The sequence below is a fragment of the Idiotropiscis lumnitzeri genome, chromosome 1 (assembly GCF_059441095.1).
Source record: "Idiotropiscis lumnitzeri isolate Australia: NSW breed Sydney's pygmy pipehorse chromosome 1, RoL_Ilum_1.0, whole genome shotgun sequence".
Classification (NCBI taxonomy): domain Eukaryota; kingdom Metazoa; phylum Chordata; class Actinopteri; order Syngnathiformes; family Syngnathidae; genus Idiotropiscis; species Idiotropiscis lumnitzeri.
This window is the reverse complement of record NC_142391.1, coordinates 35,770,425-35,785,686: the sequence shown is the minus strand read 5'-3', so window position 1 is coordinate 35,785,686 and position 15,262 is coordinate 35,770,425.

Genomic DNA, 15,262 nt, shown 5'->3' with positions numbered 1-15,262 from the left:
TGATCAGAAATTAAATACCATTTGCGTTTGAAATTACTTTTGAGCAACAACTCAAAATGTAAAAAAAGAAAGAAATGTTATAGAAACAAAGAAAGTGGCTTGAATGCGAGCATTTGGTCTTGCTTCATTTTCTTCTTGACATTGACAAACTATTTTGGACATAAACAAGCTGGACTAATATTCCCAAGTAAGCAGCTTAAATGTATTTTTTTATGTTGATTACTTGTTTTAAAGCACAACGTTATTTGTGTATGCTGGACTTTTCTTCTTTTGATGGCTCTTTTGACAAATTGGTTGCCGCGCACAGACACACTCACTGGATTCATCACTGATTTGATCGTTTGAGTCATGCCTTGCGGGAGTAATTGCAATGCAAAAGGCTTGTATGGAAAAAAAAAGAAATGCTGGAGAAAGACACGCAAGTTTAGATGATCAAAATTTTACACTGGTTGAAATGTTCGAATCACTGTATTGTGCAGAAAGACGTCTGGATTCGAGTTCTGATCCAATCCGGACACCACCTATTGAAGATCTCAAATTTAAATTTTTTTTCCAATTTGCATTTTTTTTCTGACTTTTTACTTTGTTATATATTAGTGAATCTTGTGGCTTCCACTTTGACTCAAGTTTGTTTTACAAATAACTAACTGAGACTCCAATTTTGTTTTATTACTGTTTCTAGCTGCATGAAATTGCCTGTTTAGTGGATCTGGGGAAACAGAATATACGCCAATACCGTTTTGTGTATGGACCTAGAAAGAGTATATCTTTAAAGGCGCCCTGCCTTCGAATTGTGCGCAATCAAATCCAGCTACTTGTCATGTGTATGCAATAGTCAGTCTGTTTCAAGGCAAGTCTTGGTATGAGTGCCCACCGTCCACAGCGAGTGCACTCATTGCAACCCAACAAGTCATTCATTTAAGCCATTTATTTCATTGCAGGAGTTAAAGCTGTTATTTATGCAGTTCTGGTGATCGAATGAAGGGACAAATCATTTGTAACGAGTGCATGTACCAGCACAATTAGTGCGTCGAGATCCACGTGATAAAATACACAAAACAGGCATACACCCACATAACAAACTGACCTGACTCTACCCACTTGTGTGCACACACACACACACACACACACACACCTCATTTTCAGACATCACATGTACTTGTATTTACTCTTAATTTCTGACTCTAACCTAGACTCAACTTTGATTTGTCTGCAACTGGGATTGAAAGTACCGTGAAAACTCAGCAGAGGAGGGTGGTAGGATGCAGAACAAAATATGTACATATTTTCAAGGTCATCAATCTAAAAAAAAAGGGAAAATAAAAACGTTCTGACATCTTAAATTTCTTCTATAATAACATTGCCGAGTCACTGTTAATTTCTCTTCTATTTCCAAAACTGGGTAAAGTATGTGGCACAGAATGGCTATGCATTGTGACTCACAAGTGTGTTATGTGAAGACTCAGATGGTGTTGACAAGATTCCTTATGCCACTGGCACAGAACATTAATGAAGTGCACACTATTTGACAGCACTAATTCCCTGTTAATGTGCTCAGAGCCCTGGCGCCATGTCGACCAAATTCTAACAAGGCATAGCATGCTGATTGAAAATAAAGATGAGAAAGAAATGCTAGGAATGGAAATTGTGTTGCAAAATCAAGAACAAAATTATTCTTGGTTGAAAAACGAGTAAGAATTGGAATGAAAACTGTGTGTGAAAGCTCCATTCACGAGTTCTCACTCACACTTTGAGTCGATCTCAAGAGGCTGTAAAGAGATAAAAGGAAGGCTCATGAGGCCATTGGGGTGGGGAGGTTGGGGCATCTGCCTTCCTTTGTCCTAAATTCCTACTCTGCACGCAAGTCCCCTGACAGCCTGAACTGCAGACTAAGATTGCCAACAAGACACACTTTCTGTGCTTTCATTTCGACGACTTGTTTACCTGCATGTTGGCAAGAATCTTGACGGGCAAGTTTGTGGTCTGATTGCAAAGGAGAGACTGAGGGCGGATTTTGCAAATGTCAGAATGTGCGGGTGGAGTGGGATAAGCTTGAGCAGAGAAGATAGGTATGGCGTTTTGACTCCAGATTGAGACGGTGGAGAGACTGCACAGTCTGTGATAGCATCTTGTGCTGACTTCCTTCTGAACCTTGCGGTACCTTGCTCGCGTTGCAAATGATACAGTATATGTAGGTAGTTGACGAGCTTTTTGCTGAAAATAGAACAATCATTGCCTTGTGTTTGCCAGGCCAGTTCGGCTCCAGCCAAAAATAGCAGGATATCTCATTGCCCTTGGGTGAGGGAGGGAGGCAAACCACAATCAAGTGGAGACAAAAAAAATAAAAATTCTGAGACACGTGGCTTGTTATTCACAAGTTACTTGTCTTGTTTGTTTGTTTGTTTTAATGCAAAAGCATGAGAAGCTTTTCCATTTGCTACCTCAGCTGGACATCAGAGGACAATATTTTGTTCAAGTACAAATCCACCCTGTATAGATTTACAAGGGTTGATCCAGTTTAATGTGAAGTGTTGACAAGGTCCTTGCACTTATTTGAGCCAGAATTGCACAGGTCACATTACAGCCAACTCATGTGGGACGCATTGCTAATGGAATTACATGGTATTGATACAATGATTCTCCTAATTCCTCGCTTTTATGCAGCGTGCTAGTAGCAATATGATCCAAGCAGTTCTTGTGCAGGACATTGCTATGTAGCTTTGTAAATGGTTTACTCTTAACCAAATCATAATGTAACATAGTGTAATTGTGATCATAACTTTAGTGTGGCTGAAAAGAAAAGCTAATATGTGATGCATGTGACAAAAATGTTAGTTGACACTTCTTAATCATGTGTTAAATATGATGCTACAAAAAGAACTGCATCATGTCCTTTTTTTTCTTTATAGCGTCCGCTGGGATAAATGTGTAAATGATGCTGCATTTGAGGAAGATGGGAAGTCTGACTTTTCCGACCTACAACCAGGAAAAGTGCACTACAACTGGGAGGTTCGAGTTGTGAAGTCAACCGGCCTGCTTCAGCTGGTTGCCAGCCAAATGCACACCGTTAATTTAGTTATTCGAAATAACTCTCTGCAACACATGATTTGTGCGGGCTTGGTGAAGATATGCTGTTATCTCAGTGCATGAAGTTATTTGGTGAAATGAATTAATAAAGCGATTCAGAAAATGGGTGGATGGAGGAAGTGCTTGAAAATAAGATATTCCTTTATTTATAGAAATGAAGACGATTATGAAGAAACGTTGCTGGGGTCAAAATGTTGTCGCGATGAACCAGAGCAGCAAACAATTTATCGGAATCCACCATGTTTGATGTTTACATTTTCCTTGAACGCTTTGAGGTCCAAACTGGAACAATCCAAGTGGTATAAGTCCGACTTCCAATCTTCCTCGAATGTAGTACTAGAACTGTTCGAAGCATTAAGACAATGTTTAATCATTGGAGAGAGGGCAGGTCCAGCAAGGACTTCTCTGCTGACCTTCATTTACTGCATAAATCCTTTGAAGGTTTTAAATTCCTCCTCTCAGGACCAGAGTGACATCACCATATTTCCATCCTCTGATTGGTTGGTCAGAGCTACAGCCAACTATAACTCAAAGAGCACACCTGCTAACATCCCAAGTGAGTTTGATGTATTTTATTTATTATGTGTATATGTTGTTATATTGCCTTATTGTATTCTAGTAATAGTGGTGGTGTTAAGAGGTAGATTAGGCTCAGGTACCAAATGTTCACTATTTAATACATAATTGATGTTGCTGTTGCAATTGTTTAAAGCAAACACTCGAGTGTATTTGCGCTCTTGTTTTTCATTATTAGTGGGAACATATTCTAACATGTCCCAGTGCCTTTTGGTTAAGTCTTAAGATGAGTAGCAGCCCATCATAGTATTCTGATTTTAAGGGGCTTTTATTGAAGGACATCAGGTCCGCAGAGACTGTTGATATTTTTAAGCGGAGGCTCAAGACACACCTTTTTAATTTGGCTTTAAAATTATTTATTTTACTCCTTTAATTCAGGACTGTTCTTTTATCTGCTATTTATTCTTACATACTGTTTTGTCATTTAGCATCATTGTTTTTTTTATATATATATTTCAGCTCCAGTGTTTCCTAGGGTGGGGCCTCCGCGCTGGGAGGTGTGGCTGGCCTTCTTACAGGGGCCTCATCTTGGAGGCTCCTGAGGCCCGGTGGGCCAGGAGCCCCTGCACCTTGCGTAGGATCTACCCCGGTCAATCTGGGATGGGATCTCTGTGATGGTGTAGCTCCCTGTGGCTGTGGGCTGTCATTCCTCATAGCGTGGACGGCCTACCTTAGGTACCTTTTCCTCATTTGGTTTCTCTGTGCCTTGCCATGTCGTTCTGCCTTTCTGTTAGTGTGTTTTGCGTGTATGTGAGTTCAAGCGTGCGTATAGATGCGTCTTGCTGTGTATGTTGCGTGGGTGGAGGCAGGTTTTCCTTTTTTGTTACAATTTGGAATGTTTTTATTGTACAGCACTTTGAGCTGCATTTGTATGAAAAGTGCTATATAAATAAAATTTGATTTGATAGGATTCTGCTCCGTGATATGATCTAACCCTTTTTCCTCATTTTCTGTACATGTCTGCTTGTTTCTGTTGATCCTTTTCGACCCTCACTATGTCCTCAGGGATAATCTGGACAATATTGCCCAGAGTTAGGTCCTTCCCACAGAAAAACATACAACCAATAATCTAAATGAGTTGTTGTGTTATTATCTAACTATCCCATTCATTGTCAAGACCGTCTTAATGGACAGAATGTTACGTATGCGCATTTTCAGCATGCTGTGTAAACGCCACAAATATAATGGTCACGGCATATGTCTCAGTGGCATAAGGAGTAGCTGCTCTTCATATCGAATGTACACAAGCACCCCTGGGAAACCACAAGACTGTCAATGTCTCTGAAGGAAATGTGACTGGACTGCTTTTCCCACTCATGTCTCTCATCATTTCGACACTGACTGGCCACAACATTGGGGACGGATCTGGAAAGATTTTGTTAACTGTGATTTTTTAATTTTGTGTGTGACGTATGCGTGCGGGGGTGTGTGTGTGTGCGTGCGTGTGGGTGTGTGTTTGTACGTGTGCATCTTGAATGTTACAAAGATACAAAACGATAACTGTGTTAATAATGTGTTGTTACAGAAATATAGTGTCACAATCATAGAGGAGTTAATTTATATTGATTTATGTAATATTTATTGGGTTGTAGTTTATGATTTTGGATGAGATGTGGTTCTTATATGTAGCAACTTGTTGCGGAGTCAAGGAGTTATTTGAAAATTCAAATTTCCCACACGGAAGTGAAATATTGGTATGTCACTGCTTTCCTGACAGGAACATTTTCATATTAGTACATTTAGAAATTGTGATACAGCACTGGTGTTGGTTGTTATTTCCTTGCTCTTCCAATCTCAGAATACAGTTGTGTTTTGCTCGAGTGTCGACTGGTGGAATTCTCTTATCTGGGAGAAAGATCATGATTCCTTCATGAGTTTTCGTTTCCGTGGCTGCAGTTTGTTTGGTTGTTTTCAGCATTCCCTAATCCTCCCTGATTACACTGCAACAGTGATGCAAGTGGAACTACTAAAAATGTCATATCAACATGAACATTATATGAAACTGTTTACTCCAAATCTTGCCACTGACAATTTCAAGACAGTTTATTTTATTTTATTTAACCTAAATGCGATCATACTGCAAAGAACATTTCCAGGGCTGCATGACAGCATGATGCTTTTGTTATTTATTTATTTTTTTTAAGCAGGCTATGCTCAGCTGGAAGGTGTGTGGGTTCAGCTAGGCCTCAGGTGTCAAACTCAAGTCCTCGGGGTCAGATCCATAACTCGCCATAAAAATGATAATAACCATAAATTGATAGTCCGTACAAACAAAACTTTAATTTAAACATTAAAATAACCGCTCGGAGGCTCGTCAAATGGAGTCATGAAGACAAATGACTTCATTAAAGTTTTTAGCGTATCTTCATTAAGACAATTTGAACTGTTGCTGTGACACTTGTCTGCTTTGCAAAAAAAACAAACATTTAAGATAATAATGATTGCAGATGGCATTCAGTGTGTTCCTGTTTAAACAAAACACAAGCAGTTTGTTTGACATTTTCCCCGTTTGAACCAAACGTGAACTGAAGCAACTTAAAACAAAGGTGCGGACTAAAGCACAATTTTTGTGGTAGCATTACGCCTTAAGTGATTAATTTAGGGGTGTGTGGTTTCATTTTAACAAATGTTGTTTTGTATCACGATTTGTGAGTCAATTCAAGGAAAATATTCTTTCATTTTGAACAATCTGATCCAAAACAATTCGGTGGCGTGAAATTGATTCAGGAACTTTTTAGCCAAAAAATGTAAGAACACAGTACATTACAGAAACCATCCACCACTTGCCGACTTGTGCTGGGAATTCATTTGAGTTTTTCAACCAGTAGTGAGGGATGATGTGTTTTGGGTTTGTTTAATGTTGCTTAACGCGCGCTATTGAGTGAAAATTGACTGTACTTGTTCTTTTTTCGCATTGCCTTGAAAGTCATCAAAATCATGCCCTTGAAATGCTATTGAGGCATTCAAGCGTGTTTTTTTAAATTATTTTTAACTTCACCGTGCGGCTGTAGCGGGGATGCTGCGAGAGACCTCGGACAGACAGTGTTGTGTTAAATCCCATTTTATGATTTGCGAAAGGCAAAGGGTTGCCATACATTGGACCATATTAGTCATTTTCACTCACAGCCTTCTCATCTACCATCCACCTTGTTATGTTTTGTTGTCTGCTCTTTGTTGGTAATGACAGACAGGTCTATGTCAATCATGGATATTCCGCAGAACAATTTTTATTCAAAACTCCAAGCTACTGACTTTAAGAAACATGTGGGAAAAAAAGCAACAAAGAACAATCTTCTAGTCCCTCAGAAAAAAAAATCACTCAATACGAAGGAGAAAAATTATGGAATCATCTTATAATTTTAGTTCCAGAACAGACAGCCAGCCACATCAGATTGAATCTGCTAACTAGCATTATTGAATTAGTGTGCTCACAACTTGGCGAGCTGTTACACCAAGTGGATTAATATGAAACATGAGAGATGTCACTTGGCAAAGGTATGAAAGTTCAAGAAGGTAGAACATTGCAGAATGTGAATAGCAAAATATGTGTTCAGCTCACAAAGTATGTTTACAACCTCCATTGATGCATGATGTAAAGTTGGCCAGAATGATCAGAGACCAATGCTGTGAAGAGGGCACGTAGAGACACGTCTTCCACTCTGATTGTTTGTGTCCGTGAGTCAAGATCTTTTTCCTCCACTCAATCTAAAAAATTTTGTGACAGACCAGAAAGTTAAGAAACACTTTTCCCAGAAGGGTCCCATTTTGAATAATTATTTTAGTGGAACATCCATGTTGTGTTTTTTCTCCAAAATTAAACATATAAATCATGCTCAACGGGCGCTGTTTCCATAATTTTTAACAAAGGTTATATAACTACGATGAGGCCTGCGATGAAAGCAAGTCAGAATTATGCCTGACCTTGCCTAAGTTAGAAAGGTCACACAAACAGAATTCATTGAATTTCTAGGCCTGGAGGATAACTATAATTTGAAGGACTAAATGGGATTCAAATTAAATTAGGACGTTTTATAACAGTTCAAAATTATGATTTATCAAACCTGAAATATGTTAATAGTCTTGGCGTCAAGATGAAGATAAATGTGCCATTGCAGGATTGCTAGAGAATGATAGCATTCAAACTTCATGTGAATGGAATTTAAAACGAGCAGTGATAGATATCAGAGGTTCCCCTTAGGCCAGCTTTACTGGCATTTTTTTTTCTCTAGTGTAGCAAACCAAGAAGGAATATAGTACACATGAATCATAGGCGTACCATTGGTGTACCCAAAATTGCTGAATGATGTATATGAACTCATTAGAATAAACTCCCAACATCATACCCAAAAATGAAGAAATAAGATGGGTGACTTATTTAGATATCAAATGTCTAATTTGTAATACTGATAAAACTCTGTTTTTGATTTACTTTCATTAAACAATTACACACATGTCATCATGTGCCCATTATGAAGACTGATTTTACATAACAGCACTCAAGATACGTAAACAGCAGCCCATACATTAACGAAAGTGGCAGAAAAGTTTGCCTACTCAATGTCATGTGTTTGAGCGTGGCATTCTCCACCATAAAAATGATGCAGTTGTTAATGTGTGGTCTGAGAACAAAGCTTTTTTTTTCCTGCCAGCACTATATTGTTTGTCCTCTTGGTGACTTGTACAGTCAGTATGTGTGCAGCCTCACCCAGGCGCCATGTGTAAATCCAGACACATTAAATCAGATGATCAGATTCTTCTCATTCCTCATCAGATAGACCTGCTTTTCACCTTTAACCTTGTTTGTCCGCCTACGTGTTTTTGCTTTCCACATGAAAGCAATCAGTATTATTGTATATAATAAATCCATCCACTGATTGGACATCACAACATACCACTGGCCAAAAAACGTATCAGTCCAAATTATGCCACTTGAAAAATATGAGGAAACTGGAATTTTATGGTGATTACCAAGCAAGTGGTGAACATTGGTGATTTATAAGGCAACAGTTGTGTTGTACTTTTTATGGCTCAGTACAGAGGATTTTCCTTTGTGGCTGGTGCATAACCATTGCAACTAACGTTGCATTTATGCAAATGCTTTTATTAAAATTCCATGCATGCAATTAATTGGGGAATAAGTCAACTGTGGTCTTGAAAATGCTAGTTTCTACATGTGACCATGACGAATCCCTCACACAAACACACAAACACGCATACACACGCTTAATGATAGCAAATGGGAGTTGTGGGAAATTTGGTGAGACCAACAAGAATGATGAGTACAATTGCGTACAAAGAATTTGCCCCTTTGAGACATAAGGTATATAATCCTGATTACCAAGAGTAAACTATATTACTTTCTATTTATTTGGAATTCCTCACAGATTTATTTTCAAGGTTTTTTTTAGTTTAGTTTCTAGTTTTTAGTCTTGCTTATAAAGTGACACAGTGACATTCCAGCCTTGTTCTCAGGACCTCATGCTGGCCTTCCGTTGGGACAAATGCAAAACATTGTACATTTTGGTCCAACCAAATCATACAGCTAGCTGCAGATATATTTGGACTGTAACGTTTGATGACTCTATTTTCCCTTAATAAACTTTCATCTTTACTATAAGATTTTGGCAAAAATGTGGCATTATTATAGCATATTATGTTTCACTTTAAATGTGACTCTACAAGGCATGTCTTTAGATTACAACAATCGTGCGGGTTTTTTCATTTCCAGCGGCATATATAATTGGGTATCATTACCATAACAGTGAAAACTAATGTTATATTTACGCACAATATCACCAAGAAGAAACATGTCGATGCTAAACACTAGTGGTCCATGCACCGATCCCCGCGAGACTCCCCATGTAACTTTACAAAACTCAGAAGTCAGATTGCCATGAATTACATGATGTGTCCTCTCTGAGTGGTAAGAATTAAACCAAGAAAGTGCTTAACCTGACATACCAACAGAGTTTTAATTGTATTTTGTGATTGACTGTGTCAAAAGCAGCGCTAAGATGAGATGTTGGTGTCCATAGCTAGAAGAAGATAATTAGTCACTGAGTAGAGTGGGAGGCTCTAAATCAGAGGTGGGCAAACTTTTTGATTGGGTTCTGAAATTTGTCAGATGGATGGAGTGTTTTGGTAACCTCACCTCATCTGAGAAGAAAAATACATTTAATTTTAAATGAAAGTGAACAAAAGCATTACAATGGCCAGGATGGCCGAGTGGTCTAAGGCGCCGCGTTCCGGACGCAGTCTCCCCAGGAGGCCTGGGTTCGAATCTCGTGGCTGCCAGGATGGCCGAGTGGTCTAAGGCGCCGCGTTCCGGACCCAGTCTCCCCAGGAGGCCTGGGTGCGAATCTCGAATTTCCCCATTGTGGGACTAATAAAGGCATTATTATATTATAATACATGTCTTTGAAAAACAACATTATTTAGAAAATAAAACATTAACAATGTTTATTCACTTAATTTTTTTTCAAGTTTGGCGGGCCGGATTACAACGTTTAATAATAATAATAATAATAATAATAATTTGCCCTTTATTAGTCCCACAATGGGGAAATTCGAGATTCGAACCCAGGCCTCCTGGGGAGACTGGGTCCTGAACGCGGCGCCTTAGACCACTCGGCCATCCTGGCAGCCAACGGGCATGTGGCCCCCGGGCCATAGTTTGCCCACGCCTGCTCTAAGTCCTGACTGAAGAAGTTCAAACCAATTATTAGGCACCATGTAGTCATTAAGCTTTTGCACTACAACTTTTTTCAAGAATTTTTGCAATAGATGGGAGATGTGAAACCGGCTTAGAATTCCTGAGACTCCCTGGCTCGAGGTTTGGTCACCAGTGCACCGAAGGACAACTTAGTCATCAATTAAACTAACATGCATGTTGGAATGTGGGAGTAAATCGGAGCACCAGGGAAAACCCACAACCCATAAATGAACCCATGACCAATGAAACAAGAGGAGGATCTGCTAACCAGTCAGTCACTGCATTTAACATGCATTTGAATCTGACCGGTTAATTCTGAACAGAGCTACATTCCCAGTTATTTGCAAGTGTGCACATTTGCGCTACCACATACTTCTAATCGAACATTTATTTGTTTTCTGTCAGTAATTATGCAGGTTATAAATTATACATAAATCCACATTAATGGTGGAAAAGTTTTCAAATTATATTTATTTATTTTGGTCTTATTTTTTGATATCGCAGAAACCTGCCATTAGTAGTGGGGTGAACGACACAGTCTAACACTATTACAAAAATGGGCATTTAATCACAATAATATGGGTATGACGCCCTCTATTTGTCTGTCAAATTTGACAACATGATGGATTGAACATTACATTCTTGCAGCCTACACCGTGTAATTTAACCACAGATCACATACAGTAATAGCATACGGAATGTTTCACAAAGTTCTCAGTGTACAATACAATTACAATAGAATACAACTTTATTCATACAGCGCATTTTGCACCAGCTGGAGCTGTGACAAAGTGCTTTCCATATGGTGTAAAATAAAACAATAGATACCAGAAGAAAGGTTTGCTTTTTAAAAGGTTTGTGGAAATGGCTAGGTACAAAGGGAGGAAAAGTTGAAGATTCACCCCCAAACATCATTAAACTTTGATGGCCACAGCAAGTGTGGACAACTAATGCAATTATCTAAAGTCAGAGGAATGATGGCGAGTATTTAATGATTGTCACTTAAGACAATCTTATGAAAGTGTAACTAAATTCAGCTATCTTGACTTGTAATCTGTTTGATTTTCTTAAGATCTGTTTTGGCTCTGAAACCGCAGTGGAATTTTTCTTTGTGGATAAATGAAATATATTATGATCATTTTACCACTGTAACATTTCATCTGAAATGTTAATTGAATCTCAATGAAATGAGATAAATAGTAATTTAAGGTGTGCATTACATGGGTTAATGTAATAAAAGAGACACCATGATGACGTTTGACATTATAACCATAAAACAAAGGCGGAGCAAGCCTCTGCTGAGAGGCTGAGACAAATGATTGGAGCTTGCGTCATATTAATGGATCTGATCTCACCATAAAGTTGTTATCAGGAATGACATAGTGGCACACTGCCACAGTGGCACTAAAACGCTCTTTTGTCTCTCACCCTTAATTGGCATGATTACGCAGTCCTGATTACAATGGCAAATAGCAGAATGAGAAAACTGGATAGGTGCCGTTATCAGCGCTCAACCACGTTATACAAAGTGACATGCAACCAGTCTAATTCACACAATCAACAGTTTAAATTGGTCAATTTGTAGTTCCAGACTGGGAAAGTACCATTGATAATGGTATAATAAGCGAAAGGATCCTGATGCTGAAGACCGATTGGCTTATGAGTCAAGTCCAAATTATGTGAAATTCCCTAAATTTAATGAAAACAACAACAACAAAAAAAACGCTAGGCATACTCCGACCTCAACTCGACTCAAGACCATTTTAAGCCTGATTTTGAGTCGGCAGCGCATTTTGATAAGCAACTCCCAAGTGTACTGCGCAAATGCATCCATTTCTGACATGTCAGAATTTTGTTGTTCTGATGATATTACTCAGTTACTATGAGACGTCCCATTCTCTGATCCTTTTCTCCACTCGAATTATATGAACACCTTACGCTTACCAAATAATATTGGTGGAACAATATTACTCAAAAAATGTATTACTGCTTCTCCATCAACGTGTATATTACTGAGCCACGACGGCAATGGGTTTCTCAGGATATTCTGGCATTCCAAAAACATGCCTGTTATTTTACATTAACACTAAATTGTCGTCACGTGTGAGGAGTGTGAATGGTTGTCGGCAGCAGACTGACATGTTATTGATTTGCAAGCAGTCCACCCAGGGATAGACTCCAGCTCATCCATAACCCAAGAGAGGACAAGTGGTAGAGAATGAATGAATGAATGAATGAATGAATGAATGAATGAATGAATGAATGAATGAATGAATGAATGAATGAAAAATCTTTTCCATTGAAGACTGCTGTGGTGTAAATGTATTATCAATTTGAAGCACATTATTATCTGTCCTGGTGAAAATAGCCAGAAAACCTGCCTGGGAACTTGGATGCCAGAGTCAACTTTAGCCCTAGGCTACAAAATTCAAAATAAAATATATGTACTGTCGTTTAATTCATGACTTAATTATTAAATAAATTATTACTCATCAGTCCATTTTCCAAACCGCTAATCCTTTTCAGAGTTGTGGGGTGCTCCAGCCTATCCCAGCTGACTTTGGGCAAAATGCAGGCAACACCCCGAACTGGTCACCAGTCAGTCACAGGAAACATATGGGGAAAGACAACCATTCACTCTGAAATTCACACCATTACTGAGTGGGTACAAAACTCACACGGTCTGCAGCAAAGTCGGGTAAATGTATCACTACACTATGAGTGACTCGAAATTATTATTTATTCAAGTGTGAATGTCGAGTGTGAATATTTATCTGTTTCATGCCACGCTGGTGTTTGACTATAGTGATGGATGGATAGAATGGCTGGTTGGTCGCAATGTTTGTTTGCTGCAAATTTCAAGCAACAGAAATATATAATGACGTTGTCATTTGCTATCTTCTTTTAGCTTGAAAGACATTTGGAAAACGGAGCAAGCTTAAAACCCAGGATTTCTGATGCGTATATCAAGCTACTTTAATGTTTGCTTCCATTCACACCATCTGCAGTACCTTACCACTTATCACACTGACTGGACATTTATCTTCTGTTTGTCAACCCTTTTGCCTCATCCATGAAGAAAGGTGTTGACAGAGCCTCCTGTTAGAGTAACCTCAGCTACACAGTAAATGTTAGGTCAGTGGGGATCTAGCTACGTTCAAAACACTTTAGACTACAGATATAGTGGCATAAAGAAATAATGGATCCCAATGTAATAAAAAAAATTACAATTAAAGATTTTTAAAATTAAACATTGTGACAGGTGCTGAAAAATTCAAAAATGCATAATCTATACAAATAGCCGGTGCAAAGAAAATAAATAAATTGAAGAACAGTGCAACAGGCCCCATGCACTTAAGGGATAGAAGGCACAGCATACATGCAGTGCAGCAATTCATGAAAAAAGAGTGAACAGAAAGGGGGATGAAATCAACATTTGATCCAAAGTTTTAAAAGAAATGTACAAAAAGAACTCTTATGATAGTTTTTGTGTAGATGCATACCTCATTCAGAAGATCGTGCAATCAATAATATGCTCAGTTTATATCAAGGCAGCCATTTTTGGAGATGTCATCGCAGTTCTCAAAGTGGGAAGAGCGCGGTATGATGAGCACATAAGAATGATGGATTCCCAAAGTATTATTATAATCATAACTTAGGCAAAGGTATACTCAAAGTCATTAATGTTGGAATTCTAAATTGAAATATCAGTGAAATGTCATTATGATAAACTGCAGTGCAAAATTATACATGTGAAAACGTACACTTGTGTTGTGCATGTGAAGTTCACTTGCTTCAAAAATGTCAGCACAGGGTTCAACTTGAAAAGAAAATGCTCATGCTCTTTTTAACTTTTTGCATTTCTTCATATTCTAAACCTTATTCTGTACATACGAAGTAATTTTTCCCAAAACCAGATAAACGAAAAATCTTGTCATGCCATTCTATTGTGTTCAATTATCTTTGTTGAACTTGTTCAGACAGAACCAATGATGTGTTTTAACAGGATAAATTTGGTGCAAAAAAAAAAATATCGCAGGTCTGGGTAAATACATTTTTTGAGAATGATTCAAATGAATTAATTCATTAAAAAACAACAACAACTCTTCATATTACCAAAGCAAGTAGTGAGGTCAAATTATCCTCCCAAGACATTTTGTATTTTACTTTATGGGTAAGTTCTTTTTTGCTCCAGCATGACTGTGCCAGGTGTACAAAGCAAGGAATATAATGCATTGGTGAATTTGGGGTGGAAGAGTTTAAAACCCTGACAACCAATTGGTTTTAGTTTCTTTCATGGTGTTTGCAACAGCATTGATTGGTGGTTAGTGGTTCATTGTCGCAGCCTAAGTGCCATCAGATATTGCCACCGTTGCAGACAGGTGAACTCTTTGTCAAAATCCCATGATGGTGAACAAAGAGAAGGCTAATCCGCCAAATGCTGATGCATCATCTGACAAAAACGGGGCCAGTTGCCTGGTATATCAGACCTGTGAGAGGTTGTACATCCTCACAACACACATTCACATATTTGTTGCTTGAAGGTAGCAGGTGAACACACAGGCACAGCAATAGACTGAAGTTCACAAACAGAGCGCAAATGTCATGTCTCGGGGTCTGTTTAAATATTTGTCTAAATCATCATTGGCTAAATAGACATATTTTGCAAATCTGCCAAAAATTCTAATCAGTTCTTTCTTGGCTAAGGTCTTCATTGCTCCACAAAGTTTCATCAAGACCGGCTTAGCTTTTATTGCTTTTTTAAAAAATTTTCATCACCTTAGCACGAAGAACTCCGGCTTATGTGGTATCTTGAGCAAGGACATCAAGAATGAAATGAAGAGAAAATTAACTTTTGTTGGCAACTGGCTAGCAATGAGGCATTAC